This window comes from Ursus arctos, unplaced genomic scaffold (genome assembly GCF_023065955.2).
Source record: "Ursus arctos isolate Adak ecotype North America unplaced genomic scaffold, UrsArc2.0 scaffold_17, whole genome shotgun sequence".
Lineage (NCBI taxonomy): Eukaryota > Metazoa > Chordata > Mammalia > Carnivora > Ursidae > Ursus > Ursus arctos.
Window position 1 is genome coordinate 12,635,788 of NW_026622841.1, and position 16,103 is coordinate 12,651,890.

The 16,103-nt window shown below is 38.8% G+C and overlaps 1 protein-coding gene across 4 annotated transcripts in view; it reads right to left on the reverse strand.

Annotated features, from left to right (window-relative positions):
* Window positions 1-16,103, reverse strand: part of SERPINB12 (serpin family B member 12) — a 45,037-nt gene that overhangs the window by 16,972 nt on the left and 11,962 nt on the right. For 2 of the 4 annotated variants that reach the window (XM_057313277.1, XM_057313275.1), the window contains exons 3-5: window positions 15,806-15,906; window positions 8,913-9,074; window positions 5,973-6,148 (exon numbers count right to left, since the gene is read on the reverse strand). The gene's annotated coding sequence lies outside the window, so the exon portion shown is untranslated. The remainder of the gene's footprint in view (window positions 1-5,972; window positions 6,149-8,912; window positions 9,075-15,805; window positions 15,907-16,103) is intronic. The other 2 variants (XM_057313276.1, XM_044383205.3) reach the window with 2 other exon arrangements.

The following is a 16,103-nucleotide window of genomic DNA, read 5'->3' on the forward strand; positions in this document are numbered from 1 at the left end:
TCAGTGCATCTGAAAAAGATTTTTGAGTAAATTCTCAGTCTAGAGAAGCAAACCCGTCAGCAGATCAGAGGAGTCTTGGAAGGACAACCTGGGACCGGAGATGCCCCTTAGCAGTGAGGTAGTTCAGAACAGTCCCTGATGGATGCTCGGTGTTGGCCATTGGTCAGAGACACCAACAAAACCAATACACATTTTATTATTTTATTATCATTATTTTACCTTATTATTTTCTTATTTCTTTTTTAAAAAATATTTTATTTATTTATTTAACAGAGATAGAGACAGCCTGCGAGAGAGGGAACACAGGCAGGGGGAGTGGGAGAGGAAGAAGCAGGCTCATAGTGGAGAAGCCTGATGTGGGGCTCGATCCCAGAACGCCGGGATCACGCCCTGAGCCAAAGGCAGACGTCCAAACGCTGTGCCACCCAGGCACCCCCCGACCACAAATTTAAAGGGAGGGGCTAATTGGCAATTTTTATTCAGGAAAAAAAGAGACAAAACTCACTTTGATATCAATAAAAACATTATCGTATTTTTGTCTACAACACTTTCCAAGTAAGTGATTCATTATTTAACCTCTAATGAAGTAAAAGGACTTTGGTTCTCAAAGTCAAACTTATCGTGCAGATGGCAGAATATCAGGTATCATTAATGATATTCTGCCACCTGCACGATAAGTTTGAATTTTGTTCCCACAATATTGACAAATTAACTGCCTTTATTTTCCACGTTCTTTCCAATCTTGCAATCATAGCGTAGGTATAGACATAGATATTAAACACACAACATTCGTATTTCTGTTTCCCTTATCACTCTGTGAGGTAATTTTTTTTTATATATATTTCTGTCTTTGCTTCCAAAGCATAATTCTCTTGCAGGCTGGTTCCGAGTTTTATATTCATCTTCGTACCCCATCAGTAAAGAATACAAATAGTGGCACATAAGAGCATTTCATAAGCTTTTATGGCTTTATTTGCTAACATCTGCCTCTTTTGCACCGTAAATAATTCTAATATTTGAAATATTAGAGGATGCTTCAGTATTTCATACTCGCTCTGCACACATTCTGCAGACAGCTATAATCAATAAATGGAGATGCTACTTTGCAGAATCAACTTCGATTCATTTTCTACTGCATTAGAAATAGTTCACTTGTTAAAATTGGTTTCTTTTACGGTGAAAGTGTAAAAGTTTAGATGAGACAGATTTTCTAACGACCCAAAGCATTCTGGGAGAAATTGTTCTTCCTATACGGTAGGAAGAAAAAAAAATTATACCTCCAAAATATTTCCTGTCTGATAATTTTCATAATTCGCACAAAGCTATTAATAACCCAAGAATGAAGTTCCAGCTTTACGCAGGTAGATGCTATGCTGCTAGAATAAATATCCGGATCTGGCTAAAGCTAACGAAATGACAATCTTTAAAAACAGAGAAATAGATGTGAAAGATGCAATCAAGAGCATTTCCAATTTAAGTTACAAAAGAGAAATGCAAGCTCATATTATTTAAAATATAGATATTCTAAATATTATACCTTTTTATACTACAGAAATAATAAAAAGATAAAATACAATCTATCAAGGATGTAAAGATTTTCATAAAATTATTCAAACATCCACATTTTTAAGAAAATCAATCAGACACATCAGACATCTGACTGGGTACGTGGAGGTCAAATGGGGTGACAGAGGTTGCTAATACCTCCCAGCAAGTATTGCCACGTTTACAAAAACTTCAACACATTGTAAAACAAACTGTTCTTTTTTAAAAGACATTGACTTAATAAAAATAGCATATCCTTTGGTTTCAATCAAATTTCCTTTGGGTTTCTATTATTTTCCAATGTAATGTTCTTTGTTAAAAATGATATTAGGCAATGCTTGCATTTACCTTCTTGCCTTCAGAGTTGCTGCTAACAGCTGGTCAGGTAAGTTTCAATCCACACCCCATCAGGAATGGAAATATATGAACTTTGCCCCTCCCACAATGGCACTTTTCCAAGTGCCATTTTGGAATCCAGGGTAAAATTGTCATTGATTGATTAAAGGGGGAAAAAAGAAGGAGACAAATCTATGACACATATATTTTTAAACAACTTCACATATTCTATACGTTCCACTAAATTAAATATTTAACTATGTTATATTTTCTTTGCTATTTCCAATTGGGTCTCTTTTTAGAGGCTTCATCCTAATATTTGATCCACACTTTCAACCCAAATCCCTACACTAGAGTGAGAAGAAAAGAACTATTTTACTTCATATAACCATTGTCTTGGACATTCTCTTATAATCTAATTTCTATATTATTCTGACCTTTTTTGACTTATTACATAGGATCTGCAAAATTCACGTTAAGCTATTATAAATGGTTTGTTGTTGTTATTGTTTTCCTTTTGCAGCCCTGGGGTGGAGATGGGGGTTACTATTTAATTTATCAACTAGAATAGCTGAGTACCAATCAGTGGGTAGAAATTATCAAGGCCTACTGACAGAGAGACAGAATGGGGAGTGCTTTCTAGAAGAAAACTGACTTGCAAGGAAGCAAAGAACTGATCAACTCTTGTGCCAACATCTCCAGGTCTGTCTAATTTTGCCTCCACACCAAGTGGCCGGCTCTTCTATTTACCGTATTTATTTCCTCAAGGAATTTTAGAGGTCCGGACACCTCATTTTCTTCCTTTCCCTCCCTCCCTTCCCTCCTTCTTTCCACCTTTCTTTCTTTCTTTCTTTCTTTCTTTCTTTCTTTCTTTCTTTCTTTCTTTCCTTCCTTCCTTCCTTCCTTCCTTCCTTCCTTCCTTCCCTCTTCTTTTTCTTATCAGGCTTTTAATAAAGTTTTCATGCAAATATATTCCAGAGAAGTTTTAAAACTGAGCCGGATAAAACTTCTGATGTTGCTTTTAGCTCTAACATTCTGCAATCCTGATTCATTTGCATCTATAAACGCGGGGGTCTGTGAATAAGGAGCAAAGGTTGAAACCAGAGGAAAGTGAGAAAGAGTGAAAACTTACAGAACTGACATGATTTAGGGACAGAATGAGGACTCCTTTCTGGCCTGGTTGCCTTTTTGACAAGCTTTGTCTTCCTCTTCTAACTTCTTGTCAGACAACAATATTTCTGAGCCCCAGCCCCACAAATATGATTATGTTAGGAAAATTCAAAAGAAAACTTTTTTAAAGTGGGGATATAACCATTATGGAGAACATAAGCTGCTTATCTATACTATACGTATATGTATATATAGAGAGAGAATATAAGCTACTTATGCAGCCAGTGCATAAATGAAACAAGTAAAAGCCAGGTTTATGAGGCAAGATATTGACCAATGGAAATTCACAGTTGAGCATCGAGAAAGTCTCTCGATTTTCAATAGTGAACATAGAAAACAAATATGTTTTTAATTCTCTTCACTATTTCATTTGAAAAATGCGTGTGGGTTTTTTCTCTAAATGCTTCCACAAAATTCTAAAAACCATAATTTTTCAGCTGAATTTCATCATTGGTTAGGACTTACGGCAGGTTGGAAAATTTTAACACGTCATCAGTTAATACTTCATGCTAGTTGATCAGTAATCATTTCACATGGCTACTGTCCAGCATCACCTTTCAAAAAGGATACTATTTACATTTACAGCAGGGTGATTTTTTTTTTTTTTTTTTGGCCTGGGTTTCTGGATTTCAGGCTGTCACGCTTGTCGCTGTTGCTGCTAATATTCACACCACGTAGGGCTTCTGGGTGCCTGAGCAGATTCAAAGTTTGTTTGAATATCTTTAATCTAGGACTGAATCTGTTTATCCTTTCAAATAATCCAACAAAGATCTGACCACAGATGACTGTGCCCTACAAGCCTAAAAATTTGGTGTGGTGTGATTGGTCAATCAGTAATGATGCAACCTGCCACTAAATGTAGCTAAATATTAAGTTAACGTAATGAATCACTAAGGAGGGTGTGAGAATTCATGGAGCACCTACTACGTGCCAAACATCATTTGTGATTTCGCGTACACAATCTCACTGGAGTGAAGAAAGTCAGTCTCCCTAATATCAGCAACGTAAAGCGTCAGAGAGTTACTCTAGAGTTCGAAGGAATTTTGGAGGCCATTCACCTGACAGCGCTGCTATTCAAGGCAAGCCAGAAGGCTTTCCTGGGTCAACAGGCTGTCAGAACCTGATTTCATCAAGTGTAGAGTTCGATGGCTCCTCCTAGGTATGTTACAACTCATCATGAGTTATGAACCAATCTTTTAACTCTTTAGTAACTAGTCTTTTTCTGCCTGGAGTTAAGAACTGAGGAATGCCAGAATGATTCACCAAAGTCTTCACCAGCTTGTGACGCAAAACCATATGGCTACCATTCTCTCTGGTGTGAGAAAGGCAGTCTTTTTGAAATATCATAAAGAGGCTCTTTTCCATCTAATTTTACATCACATTGCCGAGGAAACAAAATGTTTATGGGGAAAATGTCAGCACAGAGGCCTTCGGTCTAATGAAAAATGTATTCTTTACCTAAAGTAGACAGTTGACCTCACATTCATCATTTTATCCTCCAAACTTAAAAGCCCGGTGTAAAATAAAAAATACATACATATACCATTAAAATGACAAAAAGCAACAATAATGAACATGAAAGCACACTAAGCTTGCTTTAAAACTTGCAATCACCCTTCCCATTGAAGCCCTCCATCTCCAAGATGGCAAACTGAAGCGTCCAGGCTTGAGACGAAACCAAGTGCCTGCCCCAAAGAGACAGAGACACGGAGGCCAAAGATAAGATGGCCAAAGCTACAAGACGGCAAAGAACCCAACACAGAAGGAGCAGCGCATTTGCGATCAGAGCTCCGGATCCTGCTCTGAGTCCTGCCAGCCTGACATCTAGAGCAAATACCTCTTGCACTTCAATTTTCTCACATATAAAATAATAGGAATAATAATATGGTTTTCCTTGCTCTAATATGTTATACAAATGTTAGTATTACAAGTATAATTATATAGAAATAGTACAACATAAATGTTTTTTCATTTCTGAGCCAAATCTATATGACGTCTCTCTATGTCTTCTGCAATTGTAAATCAGGGCTTCAACCTTCTAATCAAGGTTCGGAGACTCTAGCCTTCAGGTCAAATCCAGCCCACTGCCTGTTTCTGTAAATGAATTTTTATCGACACACAGCCATGCCCACTCATTCACTACTGTCTATGGCTGCTTTCCAGCTACAGTGGCAGAGCTGAGTAGCTGTGAAGAGACTACATGGCCTGCAACATCAAAAATATTTACCATCTGGTCCTTTAGTGAAAAGTTCGCTGCTCCTTGCTTTAAGTGATAAAACATCCTCATTTTTAACACCCATGAAATTTTTATAGTCTTAGATATAAAACCTCTCCTTACATAATACAAATGTTATAATACAGATAAGAAATATAGTTTCTTAAATTAAAAGTATTCATTTGGATTTGACCTCGATCCCGGGCATAGCTCTAGACCCCTTGAGTATCACAGTAAAATAATAGCCCAGACATTCATTTGGTGAATAACTATTTACTGAGTACCTACTATGTGTCAGGCATATCCAGTGAACAAGAGCATGCTTGCTCTTGCACTCATGATGCCTAGTGCCGCAGGGGCTTACAGCCCAGACTGCCTTCCCTGCATCTAGCTGTAATAAACACTTACGGAGGACCCACTATGCCACAGACCCTTCCACATAGTTACCCCATTCAGCTCTTCCAATAAGTCAGGGAGGAAGACATTGTTTTCCCAACACACAACTGACAGCTGGGACTCAGACATATTAAGTTGCTCACAGTCATGATGCTGGAAAGTAGCAGGATGATAGGATGATAGACAGAGTGCACCTCCCTTGCCCTCTATGCCAAGAATAAGGATCTTCAAACATCTCGCTTCAACACCAGGACAACTATCCCCAAAGGTTCCTGTACCGCCAACTGCTTGCCCACCTCCCAGTACATACCTGGAAGCCAGTGAGGACTGTCCCCAGCTAAGGTTTGTGCTCTGATGAAGTCAGTTCAATGGTCACACAGAGGAGGGAGCAGCCAAGCCCCACAGCCTATGAAAACCGGTAAGGAGAGGTGTTGAGCAAGTAATTCTATGACTTTCTAATTACGACCATGAATCACAATGACGAACCTGTAAGATAGAGAGGGGAAAAAAAGACCTACATCTATAGTCATTAGCTCAATGAATTTTAAATTAATTATCTCTAAGTCTGTTATCACTCCTTTAGAATAGAGCATTCCACGGGCACAGCCTCTCTTTAGAAGCTGTCCCACAGCCTGCTATTTTCTGGGAAACCTTGGGTGAGAGAGGAGGCCTTTAGAAAGGGCTTCTAGAAAGGCCTGGACTTCTATCTCTGTTTCCTATTCTCCCCAAACAATTTACAGAGACCTTTCAGCATTGTGAAACTCCATGAGTTCATAGTTTGTAAACAGAATACACGAAACCCAAGAGGAATGGTTTTCCCAGCGTGTCCCAACCCACTCCCAGCAAATGGATTGAGTGGTGACAGAACTCTATGGTTTGAGCTAAGTATGAAGCAAAGGGAAGTGCAGCTGAGAGAGAAGACTCGGGTACTGCGAACTATGTTCTCTGTGGCTCTATTACTTACCCCATCGTGACGCAACTCTATAGCTATCTAGGCCAATTCACCAGCACCTTCACCGATGACTATTTTTTCTTCTCACCTTGGACAAAACCTAACCAGTGGACAAATTCTCTCCCCTCTTCCCTTTTTCCCCCCAATCTTTCTCTTTATGTCTTTCTTCCTTACCTCCTCATTCCCTCTCCCCTAGTCTCATCTGACCTATTTCCCCATTGGTCTTGCTCTTCCTATCTAAGTAAGGCTATTTTAAAGGAATTAACTCACTTGTAAAACTCACCAAACATTACCTATCAACATAGAGAAACACAGGGTCCTTTTCAAAACATGGTTCATATTTTGTGAAGGAAAATAACACATCCTAGGAGGATTTTTTTTTTTCTATTTGGAGGCCAGCTAGTTCATTTACAGCTTACAGCAAAGCCATAGCACTGAATTTCCATAGAACAGCTCTTCCTTTCTATGTAATTCGAGGACAGTGTACTTGATGTTCCATGAAAACCCATCCCTGAGCCATGACTGAGTAAGAGTCATAATTTGAGGAGCAAATAGTATCTGTAATTATAACAAAAATGAAGACCTTATCCCATTAGAAAAGAAAGCCCTGCAGTTCTATGGTGTTAGAGTTGTAAACTCCCAACCTGTAAACCAGAGAATCAGAGAATCTAAAGGAACTCAAGTAGCATATAACTGGCTAATATGAAATTGGGTTTCTTACATGAGTCAGATTTAACCCACAGAATAATAGTGTAACTAAGAATACAAATGTAAAAGCAATAAAAGTTTTGAATTAGAAAGATGGTTAGAAATTTGGGACAGTAGGGGCGCCTGGGTGGCTAAGTCAGTTTGGCGTCCAACTCTTGATTTCGGCTTAGGTCATGATCTCAGGGTCCTGGGATTGAACCCTGTGCTGGGCTCCACACTCAGCAGGGAGTCTGCTGGAGATTCTCTCCCTCTTCCTCTGCCCCTCCCCCTGCTCACTCTCTCTCAAATACGTAAATCTTAAAAAAAAAAGAAAGAAAGAAAGAAAGAAAGAAAGAAAGAAAGAAAGAAAGAAAGAAAAAGAAAAAGAAATTTGGGATAGTATTCTATAAATGAATTTTAAATAATACGTGTTATTTGAGAAAATTAAAGATATTTAGTAATGTAAATAAAAAATAATTACAAGCCCATCAAATCACAATTTTCCTTTTTTCTTCTATACATCCTGTTTTTACATAGTTGAGCTCACACTACATTGTAGTTTTACGTCTTCCTTTTGTTTCATTTAATACTTCACCGTAATTATTTCTCAATATCTTAAAATTCTGTTCGCAAGAATTACTTTTAATGACTCTGTGAATGTGCCATAAATTACTCATCCATTCTTTTATTAATTCAACATTTAGGTGGTTTCCAATTTATATAAACATTGCTACTGAAAGTATTTGGTTTTATCCTGTTATTTGAATCTGAGATGGTCTTTTTAGCACAGATATCTAAGTATTAAATCAATGGATAAAATTTATGAGCATTCGTATGCCTGGCTACACCATGTCAAATGTACTCCAGCGAGGGACACCTGGGTGGCGCAGTTGTTAGGCGGCTGTCTTTGGCTCGGGGCGTGATCCCGGCGTTCCGTTATGGGATCGAGTCCCACATCGGGCTCCTCCACTGGGAGCCTGCTTCTTCCTCTCCCACTCCCCCTGCTGTGTTCCCTCTCTCGCTGGCTGTCTCTCTGTCACATAAATAAATAAAATCTTTAAAAAAAAAAAATGTACTCCAGAGAAATCCCACCATTGAAGGAGCTGCTATTCCACTGCTCTTCCCCAACCAGTTTCTCCGCTCTTAAAACCTGGTAACTAAGCCTTCTCCTTCCTAAGAAAGGTCCCTGAGAGAATAATGAAAAAGGTCAGCTTTCTTTACCACTCATGCTACACAAATCACTACTTTGCACAACTAGACGAGTGACTATTTAGATCATATATGATGCTTTCAAGTCCAGTTTTGAGCGGCTTTCAACTCGTCTCTCCCATGGGAGTGGAGACAGGGTTTGACCACCGAATTTTCAGAGTATTCCTAAGGAAACACCAAAGACAGGCTGGAGTCTAGCCGCCTTGTAATTTCCCTGGGGATCTTCCACCTTGTAGCAATTCTGTGCCTCCGATGGTGGCCGGCGATGACGTATGTGGGACATGCCATCTCAAATCTTAACAAACGAGCCTCAAAAACTTAATTCATCTGGTTATATTAGTGCACAAAATTAGATTGAAAAAAAAAAAAAGCAGTGTACGTGGGGGTTATCCGTGAAGTTACCCAGCTGGTTCTCCCTTCTACCATGAGGGTTTCTGGGGGAACGACCAGTCCACCATCATCCGTATTCCAGGGCGCTTCGGAATATAGCTCACTTAGAAAAGCCGGACGCTAGACATCGAAGTGAGTACCCAAACAGAATGACAGGATTTCGTGGCCTTTTATCTGAAAGCGGAGGGAGGGCGGTGGGATGAGGAGAGGGAGAAGATAGTAAGGACAAACATTAGTTCCCAACACAGCCAGACAAGAAGACAAAGTCTTTGGTGACACCCCCCCCCCACATCCCTCCCTTTTGCCCTCTGTTCTCCCACATCCCAGAGCCCTCTCCCTATTCCTGGAGATGATGGCAAAAACCCCATGACATGCAACACTTCCTGGCGCTAACTCAGTTCTGGTAAAGAAGTGTGAACGTTTGTGCATCCTTTTATCCCCCACCCCCACCCTTTTTAAATAGATTTTTAAAGAGCCTTTTTAGGTGTACTGAAAAATTGTCCAGGAAGTAAGAAAACGTACTTCCTGGTTTCACACCTTCTTTCTGGCTCTGCCTGAGCCTTTGGAATGGCCTCAGCTGCTGCTGTGGGCAATTGTGGGAGCCCCTGATGAGAGCTGTGGTCACAAAAAAGAAACAATGCGAGGGAAGAAGAAATGACTCTGGTAAATGTGGAAGCCTGGTTTTCTTTTTCCTACAGAGAGGATGGCTGGTAGTGCCAGCCTTCCCAGGAGAGTGTCCACAGTTTAAATATTGGCCAGAAATAAATGAAAATTTGTTTTCAAAATGGAGAATGAATTTATTCCTATAAAATTCAATTCAGTTACCTTGGACTTTGGAGGAAAGAGTAAATAACTATGTGTTAAGTCAGGGGATTTGCCTCATTCTATTTGTCTTAAGTGAACTTTCTTCTTTCAGATACTGAAGGACTCCATAGGCAACAACCAGTGAGTCTAAGGGCACGTGGTTATGTATAAAACTCCAACAACAGAACTATATGTATCAGTTCAGTCTAACAAGTATGCTCGAACTTAAGGGAAGCATCAGGACATTTGCAGAAGTTCTTCTGTCAAACTTCCTCATTGCGTAACACCGACCGAGTCAGCAAAACTAACTGAGACTCAGTTTCTTCACCAAAACCTACTGAGCCTTCTAGTTTCTTCCATGCCAGATGATAAAAGAAATGTCCAAAATAGACACACAATACATATCAACTCCAGGGGCGCCTGGGTGGCACAGCGGTTAAGCATCTGCCTTCGGCTCAGGGCGTGATCCCTGCGTTATGGGATCGAGCCCCACATCAGGCTCCTAGCAGAGCCTCTCCCACTCCCCCTGCTTGTGTTCCCTCTCTCGCTGGCTGTCTCTATCTCTGTCGAATAAATAAATAAAATCTTAAAAAAAAAAAAAAATACATATCAACTCCAAATTTTGGTGCCACAAAGAAAGGGGACTAACAGTAGAAGTTAGGGCGGCCAAGAAGAGAGAAACGAATCAAAGTTGGTGGCAGAGGGTCAGGGAATACCACATCTCTCTGTTTCATCCACGATATAACAAGAGCCATGACCTATTGTTTGCTGAGCCCAAAATGCATTTGTCCTCTGCTCAATAATTCAAGGGAGGGATGCCCGGGTGGCTCAGTTGGTGGGGTGTCTGCCTTCAGCTGGGGTCATGATCCCAGGGTCCTGGGATTGAGCCCCATATCTAGCTCCCTGATCAGCAGGGAGTCTCTTTCTCTCTCTGCCCTGAACCCTGCTCATGCTCACTCTTTCTCTCTCTCTAATAAATAAATAATTTTTGAAAAATAATTCAAAGGATCTGATCACAATAAGAAATCAGATTCTTTTTGACCTGACTTGTTCTTTTATTTTTTAATTCCATACTTATTAATTGATTTTTAAACCACTTTTATTGAGTGATACCTGACATACAAAAAAAGCTGTACATATTTAATGTGTATAACGCGATGGGCTTGAAGATAAGTATACATCTGTGAAACTACCACTATAATCTTCATTTTAGTCCTCTGAGCTATATTCCCTTTCAGTGTCTCAGAGCAAAGGATACAATTTTGTTGAGTCTTTTAATATGTATTTAGAAAGCCTAAACTCCATACTCCAGTAGTCCCTGTATTCCTCACCTTTGACCTCTAACTTTTGTCCTCACCTCCTTAGGGCTTCCATCATACCAATGAGATCTTTTCTTATAACTCAAAATTAAATCCAGAGCATTACACAAACAGAGGAATGAAGTTGGGCCTTACCTGACACCACACACAAAAATTAACTCAAAATTGATCAGACCTAACTCTTAGAGCCAAAACTCAAAAGCTCTTACAAGAAAACATAGAAGTAAATCTTTATGACCTTAGGTGAGGCAGTGGTTCCTTACATGTGATACAGAAAGAAAAAAAGGGGGGCACCAAAAGCAAAAATAGCTATACTGGAATTCACCAAAATGAAAAACTTCTGTGCTGCAAAAGACACCATCAAGAAATGGCAAAGACAACCTACAAATGGGAGAAGATGTTTGCAGATCATATATCTAGTAAGGGACTTGTATAAAGAACACTTACAACTCAACAATAATGAAATAAATAACCCAATTTTTAATTGGGCAAATGATTTCAACAGAAACTGCTCTGGAGAAGATATGCAAAATGGCCAATAAGCTCATGAAAAGATACCCAACATCATTAGTCATTAGGGAAGTGCAAATCCAAACCACAATGACATAGCACTCCATCTCTCATTCCTGTTCTCCTTCCCTCTGCTCAGCCAAATGGGCTTCCTCGTGCTGTACACCTCCTCTTTAAGTGCACAAACATAATACTATTTTTAAATAATAGTAATAAAATATTTCAAAAGATCAGTCATTAAATGTAATTCCATAAATGTAATCTATCTTCATGGGGTTTTTTAAACTATACACAAGGGGGTTTCCATAGGGTAATATTTAATTCAGATCATTTATGTGATAACTTGTTTGTAGTTGACTCTCTAGAAAATCAGAGTTTTATTGATTTGCTTTAGTCTCCCAAACGTCTAGTAACAATTTATGGGGCACAACAGAATAATCATACAGTTCATCCACATTCCTAGTGAACTTAGAAATGTGGGTGTAGAACTCAATCAATCACATTGCTTTAAAGCACTAGACTGCTCCAGCTTTCTCATTACCCATGTAATGTCACCAGTCTAGGACACGCCTACTGTGCCTTTCTATCACGTTGCTTTGGCCACACCTGAATACCATTCCTCTGTTTACTCGATCTATCAAAACACAGTACAGAATGCACGGGATGGACCAGGTCAGCACAAGACGCTAGGGACACACAGGTGAGCAGAACACGGTCCCTCCCTGGAGGAACACATCATTTAGTAGGAGAGACTCAGAGTACATTCGATGTCACCCTGAGAATGCTGGCACACTAATTTTCTAACAGGGCCCTACCTAGTCTCTCCAAATAAGTCCTAGTTGGTAAGCAGTCCATGATATAGATATGTACTGGGTGATCCTGACAAGTATCTCTTTTTATCTGATAAGTGTATCTTTTCTTTGATAATTTTGTGTTTTATATTTATAGTCTTTCCCCTTTCAGAGAACAGGTAATTACTCAACTACAGTTGCTTGTAGGTTTTCTTTCCACCTTTTTCCTTTTAGTTCATCAAGAATTTATTTTGGTCTATGATGTGGAGTAGGGATATAAATAAAGACTCAAATACCTCTGACTACCTAGTCAATGTTCCCAGCACTATTTGGTGAATTACCAACTCCTCTTTGGGTTGGAATTACTTCTTTTATTGGTCAATTAGTTTTAATATATGATAAAGCTAAAACATTTGAAAGAGAAATAATAATAGTACCAACTTTATAGGACTGTTTTAAGGGTTGAATGATATAATCTATGTCTATAATGTGTTCCACATGGTGTCTAGTACGTGGGAGCTCCCAACATAATGTATGGATTAGCTTAGCTCAAAAGAGTAGATCAGGTTCTGTCCAATCTAACCAATCCTCATTGGGCAGAGTGAGTTGAGTGGAAAAATATCAAAGCGTTAGTCCTTCCATGATTCCTTCATGAGATTAGAAAAAAGAAAGCCCCCAATTTTCCCTAACATTATCAATTTTTATAAACTTGCTAAAAATGGTAAAAATGGAATTACTTTTATTTTAATTTAATTCTTTGGTCAGTTATAAATTAAGCATCTATTCATATTCATTGACATTTTTTTTCTGTTAAATGCATTTTTGTATGTATTACACTTAAAATTTGAGTTATTTATATTTTCTTGATTTACAGGTGTTCATTTGATGTTCTAAACATATATGAACTCTATTGTGTTTTTCCATTGCTGTCACTTGACCTTTAAATTTGATTATACTTTCGAAGTATAGACATTTTTAATTTTTATTAAGTCAGGTTGGCCTTCTTATAACTTTTCTAAGAAAATGCAGTTTTTTATCTTTTATTTAGAACTAATTTCAAACTTGCAGGAAGTTGCAGGAATGTCACAAAGAAAAACTATATATACTTCACTCAGATTTACCAATCACTAAATTTTTGTCCATTTGCTTTGTAATTCTCTCCTCTCTTATCTGTACATATATCCACACAAACATATTCTGAAGTGCTGGTGAATAAGTTGCATACATCATGCCCCTTTCCCCCTAAATATTTTTATATTGTAAGAAAAATGACACAGTTATTATTTTTTTAAAAAAGGAGATATTTTGAAACTGTAACTATCCTTGTCTTCATCAAACATTTTCAGATTTTAACAACAATTACTGATTCTTGCTTGGATCAATTATTATGATAATTGTTTCAAAATAGTGATTTTCTAATCAGTATTTTGTCTATATTTAGAAGTTGGTATTCTAAGAATCCATTCTTAAAATCAGTAAATCATTAGGGGAAAAAAACCCTAATTGAGCATAACTTACCTATATTTTGCTTTCAGTCTCTCACCTGAAATTTTTTAAGAAAAAGATTGCCATTTGTTTGAGACACTGCCTCTGTTCATAGAACATTTAAGGGTGTCCCACACGACTATGTGACTCTGGCCTGCTCTAGGTTGTTGGGGTCATGATGTGGTGTGAATGAATCTATGTTTTACAGTTTCAATTTCCAAATAACCTTGATCGCGGGCACTTGCCTTCCTGAGCCACCCAGTCATCATAGCCCAAGAGTGCTGTTACAAAGTCATACCAGTCTGGAAAAGAAACTCAAAAGACAAGTACTGATGACTAAGTACAGAGATACTATATTAGAATATGAATGAGCACAAGGGCACCTGGGTGGCTCAGTCGGTTAAGCCTCGGACTCTTGATTTCAGCTCAGGTCCTGATCTCAGGGTTGGAAGATTGAGCCCCATGTCAGGAGACCCCATACCAGTTGGAGGCTGCTTAAGATTCTCTCTCTCCCTCTCCCTCTATCCTCTCCCCCATCCCCACTCGTGCACACATGTGCTCTCTCTCTCTCTTAAAAAAATACATATATATGAATGAATACAAATCCTCAACATCTATACTTTGTGCTGGAAGAAAGAGTGGGGGCGGGGGGTGGGGAACTTGTGAATTCCAATAGAGTTAATTCTCAGAACACAAGAGCACAATCAAAATCTGCAAAGTCTAGCTCTTCTGTGCTGGCCAACACCATGCTTGTTCATGAAAGCTCACAGACAAAACAATTTTTGTTTTAGAGTCGTAATTGGTTTGGTAAATCTAGTCTTTCTGTCTAATTAATAGCACAATAAGGCAGGAGGACATAGTATGAAAAGTTCAGGGTCCTCTCACTTGGTAAGTCCCTAAGGTCTCCAAAAATAGTTTTGCTTTTTTAATGAGTCATCTCCTTCCAAAATAGAGAATGAATTACTATGGATTTTATAGTTGCTTTTGATGGCACAAAGAACAATGAGCTCCTACAAATCGGTTCATCTGCCTACCAATATTATGTTCGATCAAATGGGTCTTTGGATTACCGTTTCTAATTCTACAGTAAGTTTCTCAGATATATAAAAATTTAAAAAAAAACATATTTTTGCAACTTTAGCATCATTTTTCAAATAGCTTTTGGAAACAAAATGCTTTGAAATTTAGAATTCCAAATCACAATTTAGATGAATGGTTTAAAAATGGAAACATAAAGCGAAACCTTGACCTAAACCATAGCTTTGAAAAAAGCTAAAACACAAGAAAGAATGTAAAAATCATCGGTAGTTGTGGTTGGTATATTGCAGTTTCTGGGGTTCCCCACAGTGAATTTGACAACCAAGCCACTGAGAGGAGAGCAGAGCAGTACATCTGAAACTGAGCTTATATGCCTTTCTTTTCAAATAAATTTTTATTATATAGATGCCAATAAACCCGAACCCTGGTGTTTCTTTGGTGAAAAAAATAAACAAAACCAACCATATGTCACAAGGTGCATAAATGTATCTGAAATGCAAGAAACCACCGGTTTTCCGAAGTTATAAATACACCATTACGGATGGAGCTGGGCAAACTAACCTCTCCAACCCCAGCTCTGGGTCACCAGGGAAGATCAACACCTATTCATTAGCGCCATGAGATATCTGGATTAACATGTTTTCAACAAGATTAAAACTATGCCTCCATCTAATTATCAGTAAAATTAAGGGTTTGTGCAATGGGAACTCTCAGCCCTGACATTCTGTAATTTCAGACTTGAAATTGAATTTGGTGTAAGGTATAAAGAGTGCCATATTTGTTTACATGAGAATGCAATGGGAAGACAACGACTGGATTGACTGGTGATGATACCAAGATGTGAAGGTGGAAAGATCTCATTAAAGGCCATAGTCACGATTCAACCTTCTTACACACCCCCAACCATGAGAACTTAAGTTTGGAGTCATTCATTCAATAAACCTATATGAGTACTCACTATATGACAAGAATTCGCGTTATAAGGAGCTTCTGTTATTCCCAAGGTCAACTTTTTCGGGCTCAGGAAGGTTTGGGGGCACCCTTCAAACATGCTGGTCCCTGAAAAGCAAGATTGCTGCTGGGGTTTGCTCTTGCTGCTGTAGTTGCCATTGTTCTTATTTTGTAATCATGCTCATTTCCCAATGGAGCCCAGAATCTATGTCACCCTTAGAGGTAGCACAGTGCTGTTCCTAGCAGCAGCCCTGCAGCCAACTCTTTCATGCTAGGCCTCCAGAATATTCTCAGCTACCGTGGAG